At 44.0% G+C, this 16,436-nt stretch overlaps 1 protein-coding gene and 1 long non-coding RNA gene across 2 annotated transcripts in view; one reads left to right on the forward strand and one right to left on the reverse strand.

Moving 5' to 3' along the window:
* LOC114294983 (GDSL esterase/lipase At1g28580-like) overlaps positions 1-16,436 on the reverse strand; it is a 64,469-nt gene that overhangs the window by 22,502 nt on the left and 25,531 nt on the right. The window lies entirely within an intron of this gene.
* On the forward strand, positions 1,998-9,249 carry LOC145798556 (uncharacterized). Its single transcript, XR_014339553.1, has 3 exons — positions 1,998-2,473; positions 7,377-7,415; positions 9,042-9,249. It is a non-coding gene; the product is annotated as an uncharacterized LOC145798556 (long non-coding RNA).

Consider the following 16,436-nt stretch of genomic DNA (forward strand, 5'->3'; position numbering starts at 1 on the left):
TGCCTGCGGGCACATCTTTGTTATCTTGCCTGTTTGTCTAAGTCTTCGGCCTTGTCAAAAATGGGTCGTCTTTGGGCTTTGACATTCACTCCCGTCACATGTGACTTTCGAGTTCTGTCAAAGAGGGGCAACTGTAGACACCCCATTTTTGACCGACCTTAAGACTCAGATGTCACCGACTGAGCGCTTGGTGATGTTGCATATCCTGCTCGTTCAGAGGTTGCGGAGTCTCGGCTGCGAGCCTTGCCTCCGGACTTTCGGACTCTTTCATGCTTTACCTCGGTTTGCGAATCAGGCTCTATTTTCTCTGTTTTCTCTTCCCGAAGGGAGGAAGAGGTCTCGTAGATCATCTCTCAGTGGCCGTAGGCTACGTTTCGTGGTCGTAGGCCATTTTGCCCGTTTGGAGTCCGGTTTCCGGTTTTTCGGAGCCGTTGGCCGTGTGCCTCGGTTCGAGACCGCTTAACCACCTCCGTTTGCTCCGGTTTTTGGCATGCATCTTATTTGCTCCCTTTTGAGGGACACTGTGGCACGAAAAACCAACTTCGTGGTTGAACACCACTTCCGGTGCCTAACAGTCAGTTTTCGGGGCCTCGGGCTGCGCGTTTCGGCCCCCGAACCTCCATTTTGCATCGATTTGAGTTCATTTTTGGCAGGAACCTCTGTTTCATTGTTGGGAAGGTCGTAGAAGGGTGGGAGGCCAGTAATTGTTCTGACAACCAGTTTTATTCCTCCATCGCCCTCCGTCGCCCGTTTTTCTCACTTGAAAGCCAATGTTGACCACCCTAAGGCCACTTTTTCTTGCCCCAAATCACATATTTGTGTTGTACACACCTGGGAGGCCACCAATATCATATGGCCGGCCAATAATTCTTTATGACCCTTTTGAACCCCTCCAAAAAGTAGGCTTTTCTCTCTCCTGGTTTACTTTCTCCAGTTTTTGCCCACATAGTTGTGTTGTGCACACATGAGAGGCCCTCTTTTTGGCATGGCCGGCCACTAATCATGATTGACCCTTTTGACCCTTGGCCGGCCGGCCATGGGAAGGGCCGGCCGGCCACCTGCAACTTCAATAACCGGCCGGCCATGATCCTTGTCCCAAGTGCATTCCAGCCATGTGTTCTGTTTTGCACTTCACCCATGTCTGAGGGTTTGGCCTTTTGGGGGGGAAACTTGAATTTGAAATTTCCCTCCTTTTTTCCCACACTCTTGCCTATATAACAGCACCCCCAGCTGTGTTTTGAGGGTTGCAAAATTGCTCCAAGCATCCCACATTATATCTCTCTCTCTCTACACTCCAACCCTCAAAACCTCTCAAGTCCTACACCCCTTTCTACACCACCACATAGCACCACACCACCACCATCCTTTCCAACACTTGGAGATGGTTTTCTAGAGCTTAGAAGCCCCTTTCCTCAAGCCAAGAGCTGCTGGAGCTTAGTCTACAAGGGTGAGTCTTCATTATCCCTTTTTTGTGCTTTATTTTGCTCAATACATTAGCTCCTTTTTCTTGCATATTTGGGAACCGACCCTAACTGAAAATAGCATTATTTTGAGCTCCTTTTCATGTTTGTTTAAGGGTCTCTCCCTATTTGAGGCTTCCTTTTTACACTTGCTTCTTTACCTCTCTTGTATGCCTCTTTCTTGCATAGTATTTTAGGCCTATTTGTAAACTATTTTGAGCTTGGTTATAAACTGTAAAGTGGCTTATTTTGAGCTCTTCTTCAACATTGTTGAAGGGATCTTCACTGTTTGAGGCTTCCTTTTGTCACTTGCCTCTTTATCCCTCTTTTGGCCTCATTTTTGCATGTTTTGTTAGCCCCTTGTGCTTATATTTTTGAGCTCTGGTCCGAACTGTAAATAGCCTTATTTTGACCCCCTCTTCATGTTTAATCAAGGGTCCTTTGCTATTTGGGGCTCCCTATTTTCTCTTTGTGTTTAAACCTCTTTTTAGGCCTTATTTTGCATAGTACTTTAAGCTTGCATGTGCACTGTTTTTGTAATGACCCGACCCTCATATGTGTTTCTGGTATCATATCAATCCCACGTTCTGTGCATTCAAATGCTTATTGTGAAATTTTATGTGAAATTAAGACTAATTTAATGAATCCTATGATTAAGGATGCGTATCTGTTTGATAAGAAAAATATCTGGTATAATTATAATGTTTGGATCAGAAATCGAGGGCCTTAGAAGCCTAATTATCTGAAATTGCTTTTGTATTTGGCATCAGCATAATTTTTAAGTAATAAGAAGCATTTTTGTGAAAATTCAATTTGGAATGATTAAACTGATTAAATTTCGTCTCTATCTACATTAGATATATATGTATGTGAGTTCCTTAGCTAGGACTTACTTCAATATAATTTCTGGAAAAGGAAAGTAGAAGTGTAGAGAAGTTAGAAGGGAGTTGCAACAAAGAGTAAAGATTGAAGATTGACTAATCTAGAGGGAATTTGGGAGATCTAAATTCAAAGTAAGTTTGTTTATCTTCTATACTCCTGAATTGGGTGTGATTCAACCATAATTGTGTAACCTAAGACTTGAATTTGAACTTAGGGTGTAAGTATTGCTAGACTTGGATTAAGGTTTGTCAATTGGGTGATTTTAAACTAAGTTGCTTATGCCTATATGTGTGGGAACTATCTTTAGTTTCTTATTTTCTCATGAAGGTTATGAAGTGATGTTATACGTGTTGTTAAATGCAAAAGAACACTAGGTTGTTGTAACAAGTCCGCGAGGGACCCTTGCCACAGTTCGGACTCGCGATTTTTGTTGTCGCGGTTCTTAATCTGAACCAAAGAGTCCAAATCTGGCAAATCGTTTTGAGAAACAGATTTTTGAAAAAGTAGTGCCAAACATGGACTGCTTTGCCAGATACAGAGTCGCCACCTAAATATTTTAAAATGGGGGAATTTAGGAAACCCTGACTCGGTGCCGAAGGCCACATGTCCGTCATCACCGGAGTTGTCTCGGCTCGGGAGCTTGGGTACGATCGGGGAAGGTCAGCTATGAGCACCCCCTTTCGCCCGGTCCGAAGACCGGCCTCTACTAACCATGATATCTGATTTTGAAAACTTTATGTGTTCTTATTCCGGTTATTAGCCTAGAATTACTATGTTATGCGCACAGCAAACAAGTATAGACCAAATCGCCTAAATTGGAACAAAACATTTCATGTTTGTTTTGAAAATGGTTTGCTACTCGCAAGTAGGCTAAAATGCAGGTTTTGCCACCCTCAAGTGGGCTTTTAGAAAAGATGGTTTTGCCACTATCTAGTGGGCTTTAAAATTCACAGTTTTAATGTGTTATCCCAATTTAGGTAATTCAACCTCCATCCACAGGCATTCAAGAAGTTATATCACATAAGCAGCTAGCCTCATGGTAATCATACTGTCATGGCAACACTCACACGCATGCGATATGCTAAAGCATAAAAGCTTACCTAGTACTCCGAGCCAATACAGAAACTAGTCAGTAATCATATGCATGATCCTAGTTCATGTTAAAAATGGCTAATGCAACACATGCAAAGATGCAATCTAAACAGGCTCGGCTAACCCTAAAATGGCATATGAAATGCTACAAGTAACATGTATTCAATTTGGAATTGAAAAGTACAATGTAGTTTGTATGATGTACCGAGCCTGGTGCATGTCAACAAATGCATGAATGCACGCATGCATAGCATGAGGTATGCTAAAATAAATGTGCCCTAATCTACCATCATAAGCAGGTAAATAAAAGGGAAGAAAGAAGTGGAGGTTGGAAGACATGCACACCACGCACACACACTTATTACATATTTACCCTCACTCGGAGGGACCGAATAAATATTACAAATTAATTAACTACGCAAGCTAATTAATATTACAAATTAACTAATTTAATTAACAAATTAAATAAATTAATTAAAGCAGGAAAACACCTCGGGAAGCGCGCCACCATGCATGGGCTGCCTCTGTTTTCCTTCCTTTCCTCCTCTGGAGGCTGTCAAAGCCTCAGGACTGATCCCTTGGACAGAGAGGATCACCACCGGCTGATTGAAATTGCCACCGGCAGTGTGGTATGGCCATCGCCACAAAATTGAATCTGTCGGCAGAGAAAATGGTGCCGGTCGGCACATTACACTGCCGGTCGGCAGAGTATTCCTGCAGAACCTGCAACTCACAGCAACAGAGGGCAAAACAAAGCATGGCAACACAATTCAAGGCATGTATGCACCAACCATGTCCCTTATCATGATAATGACTCAAAGGGGCATGTGCCTCGATTTTCGGACCACCAATCACGCATTTCCATGCATGATGGCCCAAAGAATCAAGTGTGCAACTTCAATTTCAAAATGCATGCAAACCAAATAAACACACAAGGAGGCCTAACCTCTATCATACTCATCTCAAGAGGCAAGGTGATGCATGCAAGATGCAATGCAACTTAGGCATACGAGCTAAGGATGCAACATGCCGATACAAGCAAACATGCAAGGTGAGCATGCAAATAAGCAAGGGATGGTCTTAAACATGAATTAGGCAGCTCTAGTTAGGCCCAAAACAGTGGCCAATGGAAGAAAATGAAGTGCCTCGAAATGCGTGCGCACGGACACGCAAACCGAGACAATGGCATATGCAATGCAATGGCTAAAATGGCATATAGAATGCAACATGGACTTATACTAACATGAGAGAGCCTCAGCCACACTCACGTAAGAGGCCGATGGATGAAAATGAAGTGCCTCGAAATGCGTGCACACGGGCACGCAAACCGAGGCAATGGCATATGCAATGCAATGGCACGGAAAATGATATGCAAACATGCCAATGGGATTTCAGCACTGAAATGTGGGGGAAAACAGCCCCGAAATGAGGCGAAAACACACCCGATGCATGGAATAGTCCCGAAACATGGACTTTTGGCACCCGAAATGGCTTACAGCTATACAAAGCATGCACAATATGAACATGGAGCATGAAGACAGAAGCAAGACAGCTCTGAGACAAGCATTTTACTAGTACAAAACATGGTCAAACAGCAAACCAAGATAGGGCAAAACTAGCATGCAAGAAATGGCCCTAAACATGAGATTAAAAAGAAACTCATAGGTGCTGGCCCCAAACAGGTTAGGGTCCTTCAACAATGTTGAAGAGGGACCCAAAATAAGACTATTTACAGTTTATGGCAGCCCCAAAAACAGTATACAAATATATTAGAAATGCAATGCAAAAATGAGGCTCAAAAGTGGCTATAACATGAGGTATACAAAACATTCACCGAACAAGAAAAAACCCTTAATAAAACATGTTCAGGAGGTCAAAATAAAGCCACTTTTAGTTCGGACCAAGGTCCAAAAACAGCAACATCAGGGGCTGCCAAGACATACAAAAATGGGACCAAAAAGAGGATGTAAAGGGAAGTACAACATGGAAGTCCGAAACAGTGTTGAGCCCTTCTTCAATATTGAAGAAGGGCTCAAAATAATCCTATCTACAGTTTACTACATGCCCAAAAACAGATTACACATAGGCCAAAAATAACATGCAAGATTAGGGCCTAAAGGAGAGATAAAGAAGGAAGTGCTAGCTACTATCCTCAAACAGCAAGAGGTCCTCAATCAAACATGAAGAGGACCTCAAAATATGATGATTTGAAGTTTGGGTCGGAGCCCAAAGATGTAACCACAAGGAGCTAAGATATAGGCCAAAAAAATGCACAAAAGAGGGAAAATGAGACTCACCCTTGTAGAACCAATCTTTAGCAACCTTTGGACTGAGTTTGGGAGCTTTTAACCTCTGGAGGACAGCCTCAAGCTGCTGGAATGGGCGTTGGATGCCTTGTGCTATGAGTTGATGAAGAAATGGCCCAAGAACAAGGGTGTTTGGTCACTCTAACACACCCAAATGTAGAGAGAGAGGGAGATATAGAGAGAGAGGGTGATAGATATGTTATATGTATGTATTAGGTCTGGTTTTTGCTTCAAATCTCTAACCTAAACAAAGGAGGAGGAGAGGTGCTTATATAAGCAATGCTAAGCTTCTAAGACAAGCTTCAAAGGGGCCAAGGGGTTCAAGGGGGGTGCAAGGCTTCTAGAGGAAGCTAAAACAGCTGGCCAAGCTTCTCCAAGAAGCTTGGCCAAAAGGTTCAAGCTTCTAGAAGGTTAAGGGGTTCAAAGGCTCACAAGGTGCAAAACAAACACACATGCACATGGGGGATCGATTCTGTGCATTCCAGCTGGCACAGCTGGAATCCACTCAATCTGCAGAATGCTCCGGAAGGTCGTCGGCTAGCAAAAATTGCCGGTCAGCAAAATAAAGTGCCGGTCGGCACAATAAATTGCCGGCCGGATAAATATAGTGCCGGTGGATGGCCGGTAAGGTCAAAAAACTGCCGATTGGTGTCCAAATTGAAGCCCCGAAAGTTAGCTTTCCAATGGCGCAAACCTTGCATCAAAATTCCTCCTGTGCAAAAAGTTATGCCCTTTTCCATGAAGCTGCGCAGATTCGATCCAACCGGGATGATGCCCGACTTCAACTGATCATATCTCCCCCACCCGGACTTGGCTCTAGGAGATTCTTGAGTGCAAAATCAAGTCCCGGAAGTAATATTTCCGATGGTGGTGGCCCCATAGCTAAACTCCAAGTGTACAGACAGATAAGCCCGATTCAGCGAGGGCTGCTCGACTCGCTTCTACCCGGATTCATGCCGAACTTCTCCCAAGCTAGTTTTCTCCTCTCCTTTCCTCTTTTCTTCAACTCCAAAACCCTAAACAAAGTATTTTGAAAGATTTGCCTCTCTTCTAGCCGAAGAAACTGATTCTTTGCCCTGCACATCTCTCAACACCGAGCAAACCATCAGTAGTGCCCAAGTCTTAAGGGCGGTCAAAAATGGGGTGTCTACAGTTGTGTTTAAGAATTCAAGAGCTAGTGTATATTTAGATTGATGTGTGTGTTTAAAGCTCCTATTAACATGTTTTTAGACCATGTTCTATCAATTAAGAAAGCTAATTTGAGCCTTGAAAACATCCACCAAAAGATGAGATTTTGTTGTAATTTTCGGACTGTTTTGTGCAGAATCGCCGCACGTGCGGGGGTCATGGCCGCACGTGCGGGAACCCTAGCCGCACGTGCGGGAGTCATGGCCGCACGTGCGGGGAATGAGGAATTTTGGCATTTTGAACACTGCTAAAAAGGCACGTGCGGGGCATCACTGCCGCACGTGCGGCCCAAGCTGAGAAAAACGGTTTGCTCCGTTTTACGTGTTCGACCCTCGGATATTTTTAGAAATTGTATTTTATGCCTACTAATGTTGTACAATGCGTTTGAAGTGAAATGACTCAGGAAATAACTCGGCAAATCTAAATGGCAAGTTGTGAATGTGTGCAGGACGTTCTTCGGGAGGAACTAGCGCGTCATCACAACACTGTGAGTAGTAGTACTGTAATTGTATATTTGCTATCGTTAATAATTCTTATTATTAACTCTGCTCTTTACAAGTAATTACGTTAACGTTATGTTGTTTGGAAATCGGTGAGAACGTTGAAAGACTTTGTGTACATCGGCATGACTCTGATACTACTCTGCATTCTGGTTACGATTAATAGTCAGCATTAATGTGCTACAACTCCGTATAAGAATTACATACGAATTAGTAATACTGTGCAATTGCTTAATGAAAAAAGAATTGGGAATATAAACCCCGCTTACGGAAACATGATATTTTGAATGTCCCATTATGGACTCCTATAATCTGGTTGATTCGACGCATGTTTTATGACATAGATATCTGCCTAGGATGGCTAATCGAAATGAATAATCGGATAGAACCATGGGTTGCCTTATACGTCAAAGAATTGAATATCAACAGCATTGTTATATGACCCATGTTATGGTGTGAATTGGTCCGCTCTCATGAATAGTACTGTAATGACGCATGTGTTTCTGTAAACAATTATTATTAATGCTCAATTATACGCAAGACAACTGTGTCCATCTGTAACATACACACTACTTACAGCTAATGACGGCCATTAGCATTCTGTTATCGCATGTCAATTATGTAACTACGTGAATGATTCAAAGAATGTAAATGAATGATTGTCCATATATATATAAGTATTCATGGCATCCTTAGCACAAGGCCCTTACCCGGGGGTAAAAATACCGTGGTCTTATGGCCCTTGCCCGGGGGTAATAATACTGCGGTTCATGTATGTTATGCTATACTATGACACCATATGGGTGATTCGGTCTTTAAGACCTAAGGATTTCTGGTATGGAACAAAGTGCTGTACGGAACTAAGTGCTAATATACGAGTCACCTCTAGAATTCGTACGAGCCACCTCTTGAGTCCATACATATATGAACTGAGGCCTATGGCCGTTCTGTGAAAGTTAAGAGGCCTATGGCCGATCTGTGACATGTGTGAGGCCTATGGCCAATCTGTGACATCTGGGCCTATGGCCATTCTGTATGATCTGTTAGTATGAAACAAAGTGCTGCATGGAACTAAGTGCTGCAATGCGAGTCACCTCTAGAATCCGTGCGAGCCACCTCTTGAGTTCATACATGCATGAAAAGGGCTTAATGCCACTCTGTTTAAAGGGCTTAAAGCCATTCTGTTTAAGGGCTTAATGCCATTCTGTTTAAAGGGCTTAAAGCCATTTTGTTTAAGGGCTTAATGCCATTCTGTTTAAGGGCTTAATGCCATTCTATTTAAAGGGCTTAAAGCCATTCTGTTTAAGGGCTTAATGCCATTCCATTTAAGGGCTTAATGCTGTTCTGTTAGGGGCCAATTTGTGTTGTGAAGTTACGAATCTATGAGGCTGAGGGCCAATTTGTGAATATGTGAACCCACCAAGCTAAGGGCCAATATATGACGTTGTGAATCGACAAGGCCATTCTGAATATGAGTACAGAATCAGATTAACTACTTGTCTCTTACATTATATACGCATTGCTCCGCATCATAATGCAAGTTGAACATTGAGTTATTTAAGTACTATTATTCACTATGATCGTCTCACTTTGTATTTTTTCTGATTCTGCAGGTAATAACTCTAGAGGTCAGCCATAACCCTTGATGCTCGTCTCCCTTTTGTCAGCCTCTGTATGACCAAGCATTTGGGTGAAGCCTAGTCGTTTTTATGAATTATACTAAGTTTGACTTGTACTCTGATTGTCTGTAACATGTTGAAGTTTCCAACGTTTTTGTTATTCGCCCAAACAAGGGGCGGAATTGTATATGTGTATATATGTGTATATAAATATGTATCATCTGATGCATTGTTTGTGATCCTGGCATGATAGTGGTCGCTCAATGGATGTAGTTTCTTTTTATCTCATGTTATTTTATAATAAATAATGCTTCCGTTCAGGCCCCATATATAGGTACACCGAATTTTATGTCCGTTTTTTTAGTGGTCATACCCAAACTTCTAGAGGCGTGACAGTTTTAGGTTTCATCACTAACTATAAAATACCATTTTTTGGGCCCCTCTTCAACTTTGTTGAAGGGCCCTCCTATCTTTGAGGCCAGAAACCATCACTTGCTTCTTTGTCTCCCTTTTGGCCCATTTCTTGCATGTTAGTTTAGCCTCACTTGTGCTAATTTTCGTGGCTTGATGTAAACTGTAAAGGGTCTTATTTTGAGCCCCTCTTCAACTTTGTTGAGGGGCTCATCACCATTTGGGGCCAGAATCTGCTACTTGCTTCATTACCTCTCTTTTGGGGCCATTTTTGCATGTTAACTTAGCCCTATTTGTGTTCACTTTTTGGCATTGCTTAAAACTGTAAATACGCTTGTTTTGGGACTGTCTTGATTCTGTCTTCACACTTCATATTCAAATAATGCATGCTTTGCATAGCCGTAGGTCATTCCATGTGCCTAAATTCATGTTTCAGGTCCCATTCTATGCATCGGGAGCCATGTTTTCATGTTTCGGGATCATTTTGCATTGCATTTCAGTGCTGAAACTTGCATGTTTATATGTCATATCCCATACCTTGCCATGCCTAGTTAGAGTTGCATGTTGTGCCTTAGGTTCGGTCCTCGGTTTACGTGCATGTGTGCACGCATCTCGAGTGTCTCATTTTCACCTAATGGCCTCTTATGTGAGTGTGGCTGAGGTCCACTCATGTTGGTGTAAGTCCATTATGCATTGTGTATGCCATTTCATTTCATAGCATTGCGTATGCTAGGTTGTATGTTAGCGCATTGTGTATGCCATTTCATAGCATTGTGTATGTTAGGTTGTATCTTAGTTGCATTTCATGCATATCATGCATATTGCATCGTGCTTGGGATAGGAATTAGCCCAAGCACGGGAAACGAGGTACGTTTCATACTCCGAGTGACGGAACGTATCTCAATTCCTGGTCGCCGACACTCCGGATTATCCATGATGGAGTCTAGGCCCTGTTGTGTTTTCATGTGCATTCATTCCATATTGAGTCATGCAATTCGACTCCCCGGCCATCACGCATCGAGATGCGTGATTGGTGGCACGAGGATCGAGGACTACACTCCCTGAAGAGTAATCATGCATACATATGTGAAAATACTTTGCCATACCCCTTTGTTGCTCTCTGTTGCAGCAAATCAGAAATCGGCAGCCTTCCGGAGCTTGGCACGCATTCCAAGAACAATTACAAACAGAGGCAAACCGGGACATCGCAAGGGATTCTCCGACAAAGGCAACCCGAGCATGCATCATTCACCATCCGGAGCAGATTTGAGGCAGTCCCTAGCTTGCATGCCAATTTATTGCTTTCCTAATTTAATTTGTTAATTAATTAGGGTTTTGTAATTATTTGGACTATAATTATTTATTCGGGACTGCATTATTTATTCGGACCCTCCGCGCGAGGGCAATGTTGTAATAAGTGTGCGTGTGTGTGATGTATGCCTTTCAACCCCACGTCTTTCTCCCTTTTATTTACCAGCTTATGATGGTTAGATTAGGGCATGTTTCAATTAGCATACAGTATGATAGCATGTCGGCACATCATACTAACTGCATTGTATTTTCAATTCCAAGTTGAATACATGTTAGCTGTAGCATTTCATATGCCATGTTTAGAATGGCCGAGCCTGCTATAGTTGCATTTTTGCATGTGTTGCATTAGGCACTTCTGTATAGTTAGGATCATGTATGGATTTCTAACTAGCTTCTGTTTTGGCTTGGAGTACTCGGTGAGTTTTATGCTTTAGCATCCTTGTATGCGTGTGAGTGACTGCCATGAATAGCATGCTTACCATGAGGCTAATTGCTTATGTGATATAACTGCCTGAATGCCTATGGGTGAAGGTTGGGTTATTTGGATTGGAACAATTCATTCACTGTGTGTTTTAAGCCCACTAGATAGTGGCAAAATCATATTTTCGAAGCCCACCTGAGGGTGGCAAATCCACGTCTTAGCCTACTTGCGAGCAGCACCATCAAACCATTTTCAAACAAACAAACATGAAATGTTTTGTTCCAATTCAGGCGATCCAGTCTATACTTGTATGCTGTGCGCATCACATAGTAAATCTAGGCTAATAACCGGAATAAGAACGCATAATGTTTTCAAAAATAGATATCATGGTTAGTAGAGGCCGATCTTTGATCGGGCGAGCGGGGGTGCTCATGAAGTGACCTTCCCCAATCGTACCCAAGTTCCCGAGCCGAGGCAACTTTGGTGATGACGGACACGTGGCCTTAGGCAAACGAGTCAGGGTTTCCTAAATTTCCCCAAAATAAAATATTTAGGTGGCGACTCTGTATCTGGCAAAGCAGTTCATATTTGGCACTTCTTTCAAAATCTGTTTTCTCAAAACGATTTGCCGGATTTGGACTCTTTGGTTCAGATTTAGAACCGTGACAAATTGAGAGTCCGAACTGTAGTGAGCCCAATATCGAACGAAACGGAAGGGACTCGTTCCTTCCCGGGGCGTTCGGGGACGTCTACAGTATGCTGTGCGCATCACATAGTAATCTAGGCTAATAACCGGAATAAGAACACATAATGTTTTCAAAAATAGATATCATGGTTAGTAGAGGCCAATCTTTGATCGGGCGAGCGGGGGTGCTCATGAAGTGACCTTCCCCAATCGTACCCAAGTTCCCGAGCCGAGGCAACTTTGGTGATGACGGACATGTGGCCTTAGGCAAACGAGTCAGGGTTTCCTAAATTTCCCCAAAATAAAATATTTAGGTGGCGACTCTGTATCTGGCAAAGCAGTTCATATTTGGCACTTCTTTCAAAATCTGTTTTCTCAAAACGATTTGCCGGATTTGGACTCTTTGGTTCAGATTTAGAACCGTGACAAATTGAGAGTCCTGAACTGTAGTGAGCCCAATATCGAATGGAACGGGGGACTTGTTCCTCCCAGGGCGTTCGGGGACGTCTACAGTTTCTGGCGACTCCCCTGGGGAGTTAGAGAACTTGACTCGAACTCATGATATCTGGTTTTGACTACAGTTATGTGTTTCTTTGCATTGCATTTGCATTGGTGTGCCTAGGACACCGTGTTTGCCATCTGCTATTCCTGAACAGTTTGCTGGAGGCTTGTCTTGTCAAGACATGACCATAAGGCTGACCGGTTGTGGGCTCTGCCAGTATGGGAATACAAACCCCAATTTTATCGGGCACCCTTTTGACCATTCGACCTAGTGCATATTCGGAATCCGTAGTGACCATTCCAAGCTAGGACAGGTTGCTTACCCGATCGTAGGTTGTTTGAAACCGCTGCGTGCGTAGTGAAACCCTAGCTCCTGACAAAATAGGACAGGGAAATCCTACCCCAACATAGGGGTGTTTTGGCTCTCACTTATCTGTTATGTGCTTTTAGAGTGCGTCTCTACAGGAATGCATGTATCAGTTTACAAGTCTGGTCATCAGGCCTGCGGGCACCAATTCAGTATTTTGGGTATCAGTTTTACCCAAGGGTATTAGATTTGAGGCAGAATTTTGGGGGCAGAATTCAGTAGAGGGCACAGTCATCCTACTATGCTCGTATCTGTTTTGGTGAAGTTAGGCTGAGATGCTGCGTGTTTTCTCTTTTGCTAGGTAGTCTGGGAACCATAGCTTCAGAAGGCTCCGATATCCCCCGTGTACATTGAACTAGTGCTGATAAACTTTGGTAGGTCTGAGATTCAATTCAAGGGCAACCAGTGTTCTTTCGCTAAGGCAAGGCAAAGAAGGGCCAGACAAGGCTCATTGGTTCATCTGATCCGACAGTCACCAGTCACATCATCAGCAGACCCGTAATGGCACAGGGTTCGGAAGAATTTGTGACCGTGATAGCAGCGTTAAATCAGGGAACTGCCATGCAGGCTGAGACCAGTATTGAAACGCAGTGCCCATCTGGGGCATCTACTTCACATCCAGCTTTGGGACCCCAGCTGAACTTTGACCCACTTCCGCTAGTTGAAGATTTGTAGTGTCCGAATCCTCGAGAAAGGTTGACTCAAGCTCAGGTGCTCAGACCCCTGGTGCAGCCTAGTGAGAGAACTCAACCCTTTCATGTTGATGAGTTCAATCCGACTGCAGTGAAAATTGCAAACCTTGAGAAGCAATTCAAAAAGGCACAGGGCCTTAACTCCATTCCCGACATTGAGGATGGGCACACCGAGGCTGCCATCCGGCTCCCAGACAGATTCAAAATGCCATATATCGACCGTTTCGACGGGTCTGAAGATCCAATGGTACATATCCGACTTTTCTTGGATGTCCTGAAGCCGATGGGTCTGACTAAGCCACAGAAACTCTCTCTGTATGGAAGAACCTTGTCAGGTGTAGCAGCCACTTAGTACGCTAAGTTGGAGGACAAGGTGAAGCAAAATTGGGAAGAATTGGCTGAGGCCTTTGTCGATCAGTATTCCTACAATACCCAAGTTGAAATGACCATCCAAGAACTTGAAGCAACCCACCAGAACCCAACAGAGCCTTTTGTGGAATTTGTTACAAGGTGGAGAGCAAAGGCAGCACAGATGACAGATCGTCGCCCTTCTGAGAGGGATCAAGTGCAGATGATGGTGCGAAACCTCGAGCATGATATGTTGCAAAAGTTTATAGGCGCTCCGCCATTCACTTTCAAAAGTTTGCATGAATTGGGGGTTCAGGTTGAGAATGCGTTTAACAGTGGGATCATTCCCAGAACAAGGGAACCGACAAGGAGGATGATTTCAAGGAATACCAATGCTGGAAGTAGCACTATTCCCGAGCCCACTGAAATCAATACAGTCACCACAACCAATCCTTTTGCCAAACCAAGCCTACAAACCGTCGGCCCAGCCCGAGCTCAGGGCAGAACTTTCACCCCCCTCTATATGAGCCTGACTAGCACACTAAAACTCCTGATGGAAAAAGGGCATCTCAAACCCCTCGATCCTCAACCTCTTCCCGATCCACTCCCAGCCAGACATAACCCCGCCAAGTACTGTATGTACCATCAGCAGTGTGGTCATGGCACCGACCGTTGCTACCGCCTTCGTCATGAGATCCAAAATCTCATCGACAATCAGACGATAGCTCCACCTTCAGACCCCAATGACCAAACATCTCCTGCCTACCTCAATCTCATCCATATACTGCCATTCACCTATGACCCCAGCATATACATCACCCCGGCCCATCTACCCAAGCCTGAGGTGTTTATCCCAGAAAGCATGGACTTATGCATGATGGGTGCACCTGAACCTCAACCATCTCAAACCCGTGAACCCACTACTTCTGAGTTGATGGAAATGATTAAAGATCTTCAAAGAACCGTGACAGATCTGGCCTCTGGGACATTGGCTCTATCATCGACCACACCACATACCGGGAACTTCATGTCAAAAGGCTTCCCAATCTTGGGACAGGCTGCATTTGAGGAAGGCCAATCCCTTGGCAAAGTGGAGGCGAGTGGAAAGAACAAGGTAGGGGCAGGCATGGATCTCCATGAACATCTCCTGTTCGCTGTTAAGGCTTTGAAAGTCAAGGGACTGAACAAAGAGCAAGTCCTCGCAGTTGTTGCAAAAGCTGTGGATGACACTTTCGCTACTCAAGTTGGGGGCAGTCTGAATCAAAGGGAACATCGGGAGAAGGGCTATCATACCAAAGACGATCCTGTTATCTCTAATCCTCCACTCGGAAGAGATCAGCAAACCAGGCCAGCACCTGCCAATCCCTTTGTTGGTGCGCCCAGTAAAAATCCACAAGCTTTGAAGTACCAACCCCGAGGTTGGAGGGTCTTCCATGCCCTATATATGCCTTTGTCCAAAGCTCTCCAAATCCTTATTGGACAAGGCCATCTCAAACCCCTTGAGCCTCGACCTCTCCCGAACCCTCTTCCGGCTACACATGATGCTACCCAGTACTGCGCGTACCATCAACAAACTGGCCATACTACCTACGACTGCTTCCATTTTCGCCATGAAGTACAGGATCTATTAGACAACATGGTCATCCCCGCGCCAGTCCAACAAAGTCTATCGACACTCGACCAGTGAACCTGTGGGGGATAATGAGATGTGATCGGGGGATGAACCACCTACAGGCAGCGCTCGATTAACTCCAGACGTGGGAATGGCATGCACTGTTTTGAGCATTTTCCAATGCTAGCTTTTGTGCTTTCTGACTTAGGTATTGGGTCAGTCTTGTTGTTTTGTTTTGAGTCTGTCCTTTTGTTTTGAGTCAGTCTCTTTTTGTTTTGGGTCTGTCTTGTTGTATCGAGTCAGTCCTGTTGCATAGGAGTCGGGTGATTCCGGGGGGTGTTACCTCGGGCGTCACCATTTTGTTTTGTGTTTATCTTTTCGTTTTGTTTTGAGTCTGTTTCTGCCAGAGAACCAGTTGTGCCGACAGATTTTGAGGAAACAGTAGTGATTTTCACGATCTCGTATTTGCTTCTGCCTTGTGCCAATTATGCCGGAAGTTCTGAATGAGATGGCAGTATTTGACTAAGAACCCTGCCTTTTCTGTGCCTTGAAGTCATTGTAATTACCTGAGTTTTTTCAAAACTTTTTGAACGTTGCGATGAAAACAAAGAGGGAGGAATTCCTCGGGATTTGCAAAACTTTGATCAAACTGAGAGAAAGAGATGCGTGCTAAGCCCTTAATGAATGAAATCATGCTTGTTAGTGTGAGTACTGAGAAGGACCCTAGCTTTGATCCAGATTGGTTCCACACTATCTTCGGCGCGAACGATTTGTCGCTTTCTTAAAAACTTCCAAAAACAAAATGTTTTGCGCAGTCCTGTGAAGACTTGTGTGGAATCGCTCTTGAGATTGTGCAGCCTAGGATCGCTCTCAGCCTCAAGATTCAATCCATTTGTTTTCGAACCTTGGACCCATTCAGAACGTTCAACGGTCAACCGCCATGTAAGGCTTGTGTGGCCAGATTTGAAGCAGCCCTCGAACAAGAGGCACCCAAAGTCAGGTCAAGAAGATCAGATCTCATCAGAAGAAGCTTGCGAAGCT

This window comes from Camellia sinensis, chromosome 9 (genome assembly GCF_055761805.1).
Source record: "Camellia sinensis isolate YWXY chromosome 9, ASM5576180v1, whole genome shotgun sequence".
Classification (NCBI taxonomy): domain Eukaryota; kingdom Viridiplantae; phylum Streptophyta; class Magnoliopsida; order Ericales; family Theaceae; genus Camellia; species Camellia sinensis.